The 14,574-nt window shown below is 46.2% G+C and overlaps 1 protein-coding gene across 1 annotated transcript in view; it reads left to right on the top strand.

The window, feature by feature from the left end:
* Positions 1-14,574, top strand: part of LOC136624426 (zinc finger protein OZF-like) — a 110,020-nt gene that overhangs the window by 59,535 nt on the left and 35,911 nt on the right. The window lies entirely within an intron of this gene.

Genomic DNA, 14,574 nt, shown 5'->3' with positions numbered 1-14,574 from the left:
CTCTCAGTTCACAGAACTCCTGTTGCAGAGTCTGAGTGCTGATTGTGACGGAGTCACTTTAGGCAGACATTGTGGAGAAACAACTTGTCTTTACTGGAACCACATGTGTGGATTCACAGAGAGCTAAAACCTAACATGGTGGACTACACAGAGAGCAAGAAGGAAGGGAAAAAAACCAGTGAGTATACAGCAGTACAGCAAGAACAATTCAATACCTGAAAGAGACTATGTATAAGTATTAGTGACAGCGCCATCTGCTGTCCTGTTAGTAAACTGCAGTCCTTCCAACAATATACATGACAAGGTGAAGCTTCTGTATCTCCAACACCCCTTCTCAACAGCTAAGGCATAGTCTATTAGGCCTAGCTTCTTTGTAAGCCCTGAATGTCTTTCAGCGGTCAGAGGCTTGGTAAGGATATCCGCTGTCATATCTTCAGTCAGGCAATAAAGTAACTCAAGAAGTCCCTGTTCTTGAAGATCTCTCAGAAAGTGGAACCTCACATCGATATGTTTGGTCCTCGACTCTTTCGATTTGCGCAAGGGCAATGCATCCTTGGTTGACTTCAAAATTTTTCATTGTTTCCAACTGTTGTTGACCTAGGTCTGCTAACAATTGTCTCATCCATATAACTTCTTGACTTGCCTGTGCTGCCACAACATACTCTGCTTCAATAGTGCAACAGTGAGCTATTTTCTACTAATCCAACTGACAGAAGAAACAAGTATCCACCGGTAGATTTTCTGTCAATAGTGTCTCCGGCCCAGTCGGCATCCACGTATCCTGTCAGCGTGCTTTCATCACTTGCTGCTAACTTTAGCTTGTAGTTCAAAGTCCCTTTAAGGTAGCGAATGACTCTCTTTACAGCATTCCAATCTGTCTGACTTGGTGTTGACACCTTTCTGCATAGGATCCCGATAGCTGCCGCAATGTCAGGCCTTGTAGCAGTGGTAATGTATAGCAATTTTCCTATTGCTTTCCTGTACTGAGTGTTGGTTGGTGGTAGAGTATTTTGGCTGCTCATCTCCTTCAGATAGTTGGTCTCCATTGGAGACTTTACCGGTTTGGAGTCTTCCGTTCCAAAGCTGCCATTTTCTTCTCTCTCAATCTGAATGCTGAGAGAATTCTTTATGTTTTCAAGATCTTTAGTCTCAAAGTGCTGATTTAGAGTTTGCTTTAGACCTTATATACCCTTCTGGGGTTTGCATACTAGGTCTGGTCTTTGTTCATCTTTGAATCCTGGTGGTTGTTCCATGTAGATGTCTTCTGTCAGCTCACCATGTAGAAATGCAGTTTTCACATCCTCGTGTTTCACTTGCATTTTTCTTCTGGCGGCAACCGTCAGTAAGGTCCTTAATGTAGCATGTTTGACTACTGGAGCAAATGTCTCATCGTAGTCTTCTCCAAATTTTTGGAAATATCCCTTGACAACGAGTTTCGCTTTGTATTGTTCAATTGTGCCATCAGCATTGTATTTCACTTTAAAGGTCCATTTACAACTTATGGCCTTCCTTCGAGGTGGTAGTTCTGCAAGTGTCCATGTTTTAGTGTCATTCATGAATTTTATCTGTTCCTTGGTAGCCTTCATCCATTTACTGGCTTCTCTCTCTGGAAGCTAAGATATATCGTCCCAGGTAGCGGGCTCATTAGCGCTGGCCGTGCTTGTCTTGTATGAGAGACGTGCGGTTGGTTTACCTCTGTTTTCTCTCGTTGAGCGTCTTGGGCCTGTGTCTGAGTTGGCATGTCTTTGCTCTTCGGTACTGCTATGGTTCACGGTCAGTTCGACTGTTTGCTCAGAAGTTACAGAGATGGGTTGATCAGTGTCGGTTTTCTCTTCTGTTCTTACTCCCGCTGTTGTCATCACATTATCTTTTAGATCTTCAACAAAAGTTCTGCTGTTGCTAATAGTGATCTTGTCTGTCTTGGGATTTAGGATTCTGTAACCCTTGACATGGTCACTGTATCCAACAAAGATACCTTCTACTGCTCTGTTTTGGAGTTTGGTGCGTTTTTCTTCTGGAATGTAAATAGACGCTTTGCAACCGAAAACTCTTAGGTGTTTTACACTTGGCTTCTCGTTGTGACATAGTTCATATGGGGTTTTCTTCACTGTTCTAGAAAAGTCTGCTCTGCAAATAAGTGGCTGTAATAGCTGCCTCGACCCAGTATTTTTGCATCAATCCAGAGTCTGTCAGCATACATCTAATCATTTCAGTCAGAGTTCTGTTCTTCCTTTCAGCTACTCCGTTTTGCTCTGGTGTGTATAGGACAGGCTTTTGATGCTCTATTCCATTCTGCTTTAAAGGGGTTGTCCCGCGCCGAAACGGGTTTGTTTTTTTTTCAATAGCCCCCCCGTTCGGCGTGAGACAAACCCGATTTAAAAAAAAAAAAATGGATAGTACTTACCCGAATCCCCGCGCTCCGGTGACTTCTTACTTACCTAGCGAAGATGGCCGCCGGGATCTTCACCCACGGTGGACCGCAGGTCTTCTCCCATGGTGCACCGTGGGCTCTGTGCGTTCCATTGCTGATTCCAGCCTCCTGATTGGCTGGAATCGGCACACGGGGCGGAGCTACGCGATGACGTGTAGAAGGGGTCGGAGCCAGAACTCCGCTCGTGCCGAGACCCAAGAGAAGGGAGAAGACCGGACTGCGCAAGCGCGTCTAATCGGGCGATTAGACGCTGAAATTAGACGGCACCATGGAGACAAGGACGCTAGCAACGGAGCAGGTAAGTGAATAACTTCTGTATGGCTCATATTTAATGCACAATGTATATTACAAAGTGCATTAATATGGCCATACAGAAGTGTATAACCCCACTTGCTTTCGCGGGATAACCCCTTTAAGTGCTCCTGTATTTTATGTCCTGTAAATTCACCTCTGTTATCACTTCAAAGTATTTGAGGTTTCCTTTGGAACTTCTAGCTTGTCTTCAATACACAGTCCTGTAGTTTGTCCAGAACTTACCTACTTAATGAATCAAAAGAGTTGAGTGTGTATCTTGAATAGTCATCTATGAAGGTCACTATGTATCTGTTGCCCCCGGGTGTAGGTGGGTTTAGGGGACCACATACATCACTATGAATTAGGTCAAGCGGTCTTGAAGCTCTATTCTGACTTGCTTCAGGAAGTGTTGATCTGGTAGCCTTAGCTTTGATGCAAAATTCATACTTTACGGTGACTGCACAGGGGGATACTGTTAGATCCTTTGTCAGGTTCCTCTTTTGTAGTTCCTGTATGCATTCTGGATGTCTGTGCCACATTTGTATACAGTCATTGTGCCTATGTGTGCATAGTTTTGCCTGTTCCTTCACTGTGTTGAGGTGATACAGATGATCGTCCAGCTTGGCACTAGCTATTGTCTGCTTGCCCTCTAGAATAGAACACTTGTCAGCTTGGAATCTTACGGTGAGTCTTTTAGCGGTCAGACGCTTTACAGATAAGAGTCCTACTCCTCTGCAGGGACAAGATAAATCACAGTTGAAATGGCTGCCCTCCATCCAGATACCACAGGATCTGCCCTGGCTTAGGTTCCCACATAAGCTGGCAGGAAAAAGACTCTCCAACGGCTGGCTCCATGGCCTCCAATCTGCAGTAGGATTTGGCTAGTCAGGATATGTAATGATAAAAAGCTTACACAAAGTGCTCCTTTAATGATTGCATTACTAAAAAAAATATATATAAAATCTGTTTTATTCTTGGCAGATAAAGGTGCAAGAAGTCCAGAGGCACATCTGATATCCTCAACCCTTAACAACAAAGATCTATCATCTGATCCTTCGCAGCAGATTCTATATTTTTATTCACAGCAAAATAAAATTCATAGTACCAGTGTTGAACAACAGAGAGATCACACAAGGAAGAAGCAATTTTTTTGTTCAGAATGTGGAAAAGGTTTTACCAAGAAATCAATTTTTGTTATACATCAGAGAATTCACACTGGAGAGAAACCATATTCATGTTCGGAATGTGGGAAAGGTTTTAGCCAGAAATCACATCTTGTTAGACACCAGAGAAATCACACAGGGGAGAAGCCTTATTCATGTTCAGAATGTGGGAAAGGTTTTACAGATAAATCAGATCTTTTGAAACACAAAAGAATTCACACAGGGGAGAAGCCATATTCATGTTCAGAATGTGAGAAATGTTTTACAAATAAATCAGTTCTTCTTATACACAAAAGAATTCACACAGGGGAGAAACCATATTTATGTTTTGAATGTGGGAAATGTTTTAAGCAGAAATCAGATCTTGTAAAACATCAGAGAACTCACACAGGGGAGAAGCCACATTCATGTTCAGAATGTGGGAAGAGTTTTAACCAGAAATCAGATCTTGTAAAACATCAGAGAACTCACACAGGGGAGAAGCCACATTCATGTTCAGGATGTGGGAAAGGTTTTAACCGCAAATCACATCTTGTTAGACATCAGAGAACTCACAAAGAGGTGAAGCGTTTTTATATTCAGAATGTGGCAAATGTTTTACATGGAAATCAAGCCTTGTTTACCATCAGCAATATTTACACAATGGTGCAGCCATAGTCTTGTTTTGAATGCAAGAAATATTTTACCCAGAGATCACTCCTTCTTAAATATTAAGGAACTTATGAAAGTAGCCATTTTTTTAAACTTGTTATATTAAAAAATAAATTAAAACATACTGTAAAGTCACGTATTTAACAAGAGAAAGGGAAAAAGCTTAGATAAACAAATTATTGAGAAATATATACAACTGCCAACAATGTCTGTTATCTAAAAAGCAATACAACTTGCTTAACGTATTTATAAATCAGCGATGTGCATAATATATTCCACATGAATATACTTAACTTTACCTCAAAACGTGTTGCTGATTGTTAATAAATGTGTATTCTTAAAGCCCATGTCCTTATGTTTGTATCTTCCTTCAAAATGTAAATGTTAAGACATCTCAGCCCCTCTGGAGGTGAAGGAGAGCTGGGAGGTATTTTCAATAGAGTTAGTAAGATGATAATTACACCGAGGATCCCAGACCTGACATTGTGGGATTTATAAGGACAATTTCCATTTTTGAAATGATAATTCCATAGGGGATAAATGAATGAAACATTTAGAGCAGTGAAACAGGTTATGGCGCCTCCCATCCATCCACCTCATTGTTATTGGTTGTCTACTAGGAAAGGGTTTGGAGATTACAATATGCAGATATGATATTATCACTGCTCCTCGGCAAGACGACCCAACAGTCATATCTCAGGGGTAGATTGTACCAGAGGCCGAGCGCCTCACAGAAAGATCATTAATTATTCAGTCCAAAGGGTTGCAAATGGGAAGATGGAACAATGCCTCCATAGTGCCACCTATTGGAAGGCAGCTTTCCTGCAAGTCAATGTCAAACCTTTTAACAAGCTTTGTAACAATGAGTGGGAATATAAGCCAAAACCAAAATCTCAAGAAAGAAAAGCTAAACCATACACAGCCATTTTGTGATATTTACCCCTGATCAGTGTGCAGTAGGTTTGCTGGCTTTGCTACTGCGAGGCCCAAGGGCGCAACTATAGAGGATGCAGGGGATGCGGTTGCACCCGGGCCAGGAGCCTTGGGGGGGGGGGCATAAGGCTCAGTACTATGAATAAAACATAGTTGGGTGCCCCGTTACAGGTTTTGCATTGGGGCCCAGGAGCTTCAAGTTACGCCTCTAGAGAGGCCTATAGATGTGGGTCAGGAAGAGTGTCGTTTCCCTTAAGGAGAGCAAAAGGTGTGAGACTTATAAGGTCATGCATACTACTTTGAAATATGTATGTAAATGGGAAAATGGAACAATTACAGTGCCTGTGTTTTCGAATTTCACTCTAATTATGCATGTTCTTCTTTTTCATATACATATCATCTCCAAAATATATTATAAAGCAGCGGACACCAATTGTTCAAAATGTTGTGCTAGACACTGTCAAGTGTCGATTTCATTATTGTACATTGTATTTTTCCATCTCTGTCAAACGAATAAAAACGAGATTGTTCAAAAAAAAAAAAAGCATGAGTACCTCTTGTCAGTCCTTCAAAGATAAAGGTAAAGGGATTACATTGACCTAATGTCTTATATGAGTGGTTTTACATTTGTGAATGTTTGGGTTGGCAACTCTTTTAAAGTTGTGTCCAGTAACCATTAATGGATGTCCTTTGAGTCTCCTGTTCTTCATGTTTGCAATTGACCCTTTCTTTTTGGATGGTTGATTGTAGACCGCTATATAGATAAGGAGGTGTAGGAAACCACTTTGAGAATGGTGGCATATGCCAAAGATTTCAGCGCCATTGTTTCCTTGGGAGAGGAGACAAAATGGATGTTGTCGAAGGTTGGCCAACCCCTGACCATTCTCCTGGCATTAGCGCTCACATTATGGGTGCCATGATACCAGAAGTTCCAAACAGTGATGCTGCGGCCTCTGATTGGTAGGCAGTGCTCATCTCTGCTATCAACATAGAAAAATTAGGGCAGCAGACTTTGGTGTAACACAATATCAAAGACTTCTTTATTCCTCTGTGACAAATAAAAGCGACAACTTTTTGACCCACTTGTGGGCTTTGTCAAGACTTTCCAAGAGGGAGTCGTTTCTTGCCAATTACCTCATTTTTGGTTACCACTGCATAGCCTATCTACCTTGTCCATTTTCATGGAACCTGGAAACCTCTACAAAAAAACTCAAATCTACATTAGCAATGGGAGTTTCAACAACATTTTTAAGACCCCTGGAATTGTTTTCTATTAACTCTAAACAATCATGCTCTTGCATTTAATGTTGCACATCTTTCACAAGGAATACTATTAGAAATTATATTTAACTACTGCTGACCCACTGCTTTGTGAAAAGAGACAAAATGACTGTAGGAATGATGTCCTTTTAAACCAATAATCGATTACTTTCACAGGTTGACTATTGCTTTGAGTTTGGGTCCAGTGTCGGTCAGGGTTCTCCTTTTGAGCCTCTTGTTTTTCCGTTTTTTTTGTTTGCAAATGACCCATTCCATTCTACAGTTGATTGTGGGCCATTGGTGAGAGTCAAAATTGACTAGAAGGTGTGGAAAGCCACTCTAAACATGGTGGCATATGCCGAAGACATCACCACTTATATTTTCTGGGCGAAGAAGGTAGAGTGGGTGATGTCAAAGGTTGATCCCTAGCCAGAGGCATCCTGGTCTAAGACCTAATGGCATAAGTGTAAGAGTTGGCTTTCCTTCATCTATTGTGACTTAGGACCCTTTTATATAGGCTGTTCATCAGTCGGATTCTGCTGGATCGTGGGAATCTGAACGCTGATCGCTCAGTGTAAATGCATGCACAGAATGAACGACAAATGATAATTCATTCGCTTATTGTTCAATTTATGCACGTATAAAGACTAAACAATGTTTGTCCCGTGTAAACAGGCAGTGATTCATCTATTACCAAATGCCTATATACTGTAAGTGGAGGCACGTGAGCCGGAACGATCTCCAGTCTGCTCTGTCTCTAGTCGTTCAGCAATGATCCCTACTGTATCAAAGCAGAGGAAAGAGTATCACTAGAGTGACTGTCTGCACCCATTAGTCCAATAGTCATCCTGTCTGAAAGAATCCTTCTGGATGTTTTCTCCTGTGTGGTTGTTATATATATAATGTGGAATGCCGTTCATCTATTAGCGACTGCCTATATACTGTAAGTGGAGGCAGGTGAGCCGGAACGATCTCCGGTCTATTCTGCCTCCAGTCATTCAGCGATGATTCCTTCGGTGTAAAAGCACAGTAGAGTGTATCACTAAGGCTGACTGTCGAGTGCATCTGCACCCAATAGTCCAATGGTCATCCTGTGTGAAAGGATCCTTCTAGATGTTTCCTCCTGTGTGGTTGTTATATAAATAATGTGGAATGAGATAAAAGTTATATATTGTCAGGTTATGTGTAAAGTTTTTCAACTTTGTGATTAAAAAAAACATCCCACTCTTGGATCTTGAGAGGTAGGTATCGGGCATGAGACTCATCCATGATTCTTGGGAAAGGTAATAATTCATCCACACAAGTGATATTCTCACACGAGTTTTGTGCGATGTGCAAATGGGAAATCCATTCTTTTAGTTAACAAAATATTATTGATTTCATTTTTTATAAATTTATTTTTCAAAAGGGTAAGGAGGGGGGGTTGGGGGGGGGGGTTACAACAGAGGTGGGGAAAAAAATAGGTAAATCCCAGTGTAGATCAAATGAACAACATAGAACAATGGCAGCTCTGTTGACTTAAGCACTGCAGAACATCAATGAACGAACATGCGGACATTAAACATTCAATCAATGAAAACAAGTAGAATGATGACAGCCATCCATAGACTTAGGGGGTATTAACGATTTGGGGCGGTGTACTAGTGTCTCCGGAGGAGAAGGTGAACCAATCACTCCACAGGTTAGTGAACCTTTCCATGCTTCCATCTTGTCAAGATTTAATCTTTCCGAGTGAGCAGATAGCATTCACCTCCTTATACCACTCCAGAATGGAGGGGATTGTATTATTTCTCCAGTATCTGGGAATTTAAATCTTAGCTCCATTTGTGAGATCCGGGAAATAGATTTTTTAGGAGTAGAGATGAGCGAGCACCAAAATGCTCGGTTGCTCGTTGCTCGAGTCGAACTTTCCGCGATGCTCGAGGGTTCGTTTCGAGTAACGAACCCCATTGAAGTCAATGGGCGACTCGAGCATTTTTGTATATCAGCCATGCTCCGCTAAGGTTTTCATTGGTGAAAATCTACAAAACCCAAGAAAGTGCTGGAAACGACACAGAAACGGATAGGGCAGGCGAGGGGCAACATTCTGGGCTGCATTTCAGGTTCCCAGGTCCCACTATTCAGCCACAATAGCGGCAAGAGTGGGCCCCCCCCCTAACAATTTTTACTTCGGACAAACCCTCATTAGTAAGCCACACCTTAGCTAAGCACCACACTACCTCCAACTAAGCACAAGCACCGCCTGCGGGACACACCACTGCCTCTTCTCCTGGGTTACATGCTGCCCAACCCCCCCGCACGACCCAGTGTCCACAGCGCACACCAAAGTGTCCCTGCGCAGCCTTCAGCTGCCCTCATGCCACATGCTGGCCTCATAGCCACACCACCCTCATGTCTGTTTATAAGTGCGCCTGTCATGAGGAGGAACCGGAGGCACACACTGCAGAGGGTTGGCAGGGCCAGGCAGCGACCCTTTTTAAAAGGGGCAGGGCGATAGCCCACAATGCTGTACAGAAGCAATGAGACATCCAATCCTGTGCCACCTCCGTCAGGAGCTGCAAACGTGGGCATAGCAATGGGGAATCCATGTGCCACACAGTATTCATTCTATCAAGGTGTCGCATAGCTCAATCCACACTGCAAGGGGAAAGCCGTCAGCGCTCTGCCCTCTACCCAAGTCAGTCAGTGTCTTTGTGCCAGACAGGTCAAACACTGCGATGGGAACTAAGTTTGCACCAACAGCATAGGGGGGTCCTAGGAAGCCCAAGACATGAACAAAAAATTGATCTGAGTGGCCAAACATGGCAGACTTGCACTGCGACCACGACATAGGCCTCGGCCCACAGCTTCAGCAATCCTAGCCAGGAAGCGGACTTTCACTGCACCAAGGACATAGGCCTCTGCACAAACCCTCAGCAATCGTTGGCCTACAGCGGACTCCTATGCTAGCGTAGCTGTGCACGTCTCATTAGCGCTGTATTGCTCCTGTAGTTTGTCCCAATGCAGTGCCCCAGATACTAGAGCTAACGTCAGATTAAATACAGGTGGGCTTCGGCCCAGACTGCATGCCCCAGTCAGACCGGGGTTTTTTATAAATAGTCACAGGCAGGTACAACTCCGCAATGGGAATTCCGTGTGCACCCACAGCATGGGTGGCTCCCTGGAACCCACCGGCGGTACACAAATATATCCCATTGCAGTGCCCTGGACAGCAGAGCTAATGTCAGATTAAATGCAGGTGGGCTTCGGCCCACACTGCATGCCCCAGTCAGACTGGGGTTTTTTATAAGTAGACACAGGCAGGTACAACTCCCTATTGTGAAGTCCGTGTGGACCGACAGCATGGGAGGGTCCCAGGAAGCCACCGGAGGTACATAAATAAATCCCATTGCATTGCCCAGCACAGCTGAGGTAACGTCAGATTAAATGCAAGTGGGCTTCGGCCCACACTGCATGCCCCAACCTGACCGGGGTTTTTAATACATAGACACAGGCAGGTACAAATCCCCTATGTGAAGTCCGTGTGGACCAACAGCATGGGTGGGTCCCAGGAAGCCACCGGCGGTACATAAATATATCCCATTGCAGTGCCCAGCACAGCTGAGGTAATGTCAGATTTAATGCAGGTGGGCTTCGGCCCACACTGCATTCCCCAGTCAGACCGGGGTTTTTAATACATAGACACAGGCAGGTACAACTCACTAATGTGAAGTCCGTGTGGACCGACAGCATGGGTGGCTCCCTGGAACACACCGGCGGTACTTAAATCCCATTGCAGCGCCCTGGGCAGCAGAGCTATCGTCTGATTAAATACAGGTAGGCTTCGGCCCACACTGCATGCCCTAGTCAGACTGGGGTTCCTTATAAGTAGACATATGCAGTTACAACTCCGTGTGGACCGACAGCATGGGTGGGTCCCAGGAAGCCACCAGCGGTACATAAATATATCCCATTGCAGTGCCCTGGACAGCAGAGCTAACGTCAGACTAAATGCAGGTGGGCTTCGGCCAAGAATGTTTTCATAGTTGGAGGAGGAGGACGGGAAAGTTTTTGAGGCAGTACATGTCCTGTCCCCGTGTCCGTGGTTATATGCACCTTCCCAGTGACCGTGTCGCTGAAAAGTTGTCGCGCCTATGGAACCTAGTAGCGTGGCCTCGCCACCATCATGTCTTTGGGAAGCCTCCGTTTCCACTACCCTGTAACATTGCAGTAGCAGCAGTATAGGCAGAGCCGAGAATTAGTAACATTTCAGCGGTAACAGTATGCACAAACCCCTGTAACATTTCATTGGCAGCAGTGAGGACAGACCCCACTAACATTTAATTTGCAGCAGTATACACAGACCCAGTAACATTTCAGTAGTATCAGTATAGACAGACCCCAGTAACAGTAACGTAGAAGCAGTATGGGCAAAGCAGCAGATTCACATTTCCCTGGCAGCAGTGTAGGGAGAGCATAGTATTGGTAAGATTTCAGTAGTAAGCGTTTAGACAGGCCCCAGCAACAGTAACGTAGAAGCAGTAGGGACAAAGCAGCAGATTCACATTTCCCTGGCAGCAGTGTAGGGAGAGCATTGTATTGGTAAGATTTCAGTAGTAGGAGTATAGACAGGCCCCAGCAACAGTAACGTAGAAGCAGTATGGGCAAAGCCCACTCTTAGTTACATTTTTTGTTATAGCAGTATAGACCTGCCCCAGTAACATTTATGTTAAAGCATTATGGGCAGAGCCCAGTATTAGTAAAATTACAGTAGTAACAGTATGCACCAACCAAGGTAACATTTCAGGAGCAGAAGTATCGGCAGACCGAAGTTACATTTCTGTTGCTGAAGTATAGTCAGACCCCTGTAACATTACTGTGGCAGAAGTATAGGTAGGCAGAACAGAGTTACATTTCTGTAGCAAATGTGTAGGCCAACCCCAGACACAGTGGTGTACCATGAGTGCAGGCGAAGCCCATAAAAATTACTTGGATTACATTGTAGGCGAGGGCCCAAAAAATTGTTGTACCAACAGTACAAATGTACCCCAGAAACATTGCATAGCGTACTGTGGCTTAATTTTTAACTAGGCCTGGAGGCAGCCCAGTCTAAAAAACAATAGGTTCAGGTGGAAGTTTCAATGCTTTAATGAAAACAGATAAATATTATTTAGAAAAGTTATATGAGCCTTTTGGCCCACAGAAAAATTGCCCATTCGCGGTGATTACGAGAGGTTTCGGGAGGAGGAGCCGGAGGAGGAGGACGAATAGCATACACAGATTGACAAAGTTCTTTAGGTAGCGCTGCTGTCCGCTGGTGGAGAAGAGAAGTCTGGGGAAATCCAGGCTTTGTTCATCTTTATGAGTGTAAGCCTGTTGGCGCTGTCAGTTGACAGGCGGGTACGCTTCTCCGTGATGATTCCCCCAGCTGCACTAAACACCCTCTCTGACAAGACGCTAGCCGCAGGGCATGCCAACACCTCCAGGGCATACAGCGCGAGTTCGGGCCACGTGTCCAGCTTTGATACCCAGTAGTTGTACGGAGCAGAGGCGTCACGGAGGACGGTGGTACGATCGGCTGCGTACTCCCTCACCATCTTCTTACAGTGCTCCCTCCGACTCAGCCTTGACTGGGGAGGTGTGAGACAGTCTTGCTGGGGAGCCATAAAGCTGGCAAAGGCCTTGGAGAGTGTTCCCCTGCCTGCGCTGAACATGCCTGATCTCCGCGCCTCTCCTTCTACGTGGCCCTCGGAACTGCACCTTCTGCCACTAGCGCTGTCAGATGGGAAGTTTACCATCAGTTTGTCCACCAGGGTCCTGTGGTATAGCATCCCTCTCAAACCCCTTTCCTCTTCGGAAATGAGAGTGGAAAGGTTCTCCTTATACCGTGGGTCAAGCAGTGTGTACACCCAGTAATCCGTAGTGGCCAGAATGCGTCTAACACGAGGGTCACGAGAAAGGCATGCTAACATAAAGTCAGCCATGTGTGCCAGGGTACCTGTATGCAACATATGGCTGTCCTCACTAAGACGATCACTTTGAGTATCCTCCTCCTCCTCCTCCTTCTCAGGCCATACACGCTGAATGGATGAGAGGCAAGCTGCATGGGCACCCTCTGCAGTGGGCCCAGCTGTCTCTTCCTCCTCAGGCCCCTCCTCCTCCTCCACGCGCTGAGATACAGACATGAGGGTGCTCTGACTATCCAGTGACATACTGTCTTCCCCCGCCTCCGTTTCCACCTGCAAAACATCACCCTTTATGCTTTGCAGGGAACTTCTCAAGAGGCATAGCAGGGGAATGGTGACGCTAATGATTGCAGCATCGCCGCTCACCATCAGGGTGAACTCCTCAAAGTTTCCAAGGACCTGGCAGATATCTGCCATCCAGGCCCACTCCTCTGTAAAGAATTGAGGAGGCTGACTCCCACTGCGCCGCCCATGTTGGAGTTGGTATTCCACTATAGCTCTACACTGCTCATACAGCCAGGACAACATGTGAAGCGTAGAGTTCCACCGTGTGGGCACGTCGCAAAGCAGTCGGTGCACTGGCAGATTAAACCGATGTTGCAGGGTGCGCAGGGTGGCAGCGTCCGTGTTGGACTTGTGGAAATGTGCGCTGACCCGGCGCACCCTGCCGAGGAGGTCTGACAAATGTGGGTAGCCTTTCAGAAACCGCTGAACCACCAAATTAAAGACGTGGGCCAGGCATGGCACATGCGTGAGGCTGCCAAACTGCAGAGCCACCACCAGGTTACAGCCGTTGTCACACAGGACCATGCCCGGTTGGAGGCTCAGTGGCGAAAGCCAGCAGTCGGTCTGCTCTGTCAGACCGTGCAACAGTTCGTGGGCCGTGTGCCTCCTATCTCCTAAGCTGAGTAACTTCAGCACGGCCTGCTGACGCTTGCCCACCGCTGTGCTGTCGCGCAACACCGACTGCTGGCGACGTGCTGCTGCAGACAAGTCTTGATTGCGAGGTAGAGGTTGCGTTGGAGGAGGAGGAGGAAGGTTTAATGGAGGTGGCATACACCGCCGCAGATACCAGCACCGATCTGGGGCCCGCAATTCTGGGGGTCGGTAGTACATGAGCGGTCCCAGGCTCTGACTCGGTCCCAGCCTCCACTAAATTCACCCAATGTGCTGTCAGGGAGATATATTGGCCCTGCCCGCCTGTGCTTGTCCACGTGTCCGTTGCTAAGGGGACCTTGGCAGTAACCGAGTTAGTGAGGGCGCGTACGGTGTTGCGTGAGACGTGGTCGTGCAGGGCTGGGATGGCACACCGTGAAAAATAGTGGCGACTGAGGACTGAGTAGCGCGGGTCTGCCGCCGCCATCATGTTTTTAAATGCCTCAGTTTCCACCAGCTTGTAGGGAAGCATCTCCAGGCTGATCAATTTGGCTATGTGGACTATTAAAGCTTGAGCGTGCGGGTGCGTGGCGGCGTATTTGCGCTTTCGCTCAAATGATTCTCTTAGCGACAGCTGGACGCTGCATTGAGAGACATTGCTGGATGGGGCCGAGGACAGCGGAGGTGAGGGTGTGGGTCCAGGCCTGGAGATATTCGTGCCTGTGTCCTGAGAGGGCGGTTGGATCTCAGTGGCAGGTTGGGGCCCAGGGGGAGAGGCCGTGGCGCAAGCTGGAGGCGGTGAACGGCCTACGTCCCACCTTGTGGGGTGCTTGGCCATCATATGCCTGCGCATGCTGGTGGTGGTGGCTCCCCGGCTGATCTTGGCGCGACAAAGGTTGCACATCACTATTCGTCGGTCGTCCGGCGTCTCCGTGAAAAACTGCCACACCTTAGAGCACCTTGGCCTCTGCACGGTGGCTTGGCGTGAGGGGGTACTTTGGGAAACAGCTGGTGGATTATT

The sequence above is a fragment of the Eleutherodactylus coqui genome, chromosome 4, assembly GCF_035609145.1.
Source record: "Eleutherodactylus coqui strain aEleCoq1 chromosome 4, aEleCoq1.hap1, whole genome shotgun sequence".
Taxonomy (NCBI): Eukaryota; Metazoa; Chordata; class Amphibia; order Anura; family Eleutherodactylidae; genus Eleutherodactylus; species Eleutherodactylus coqui.
The sequence above is the reverse complement of the archived record's forward strand: the minus strand, read 5'-3'. Positions and strand labels throughout refer to the sequence as shown.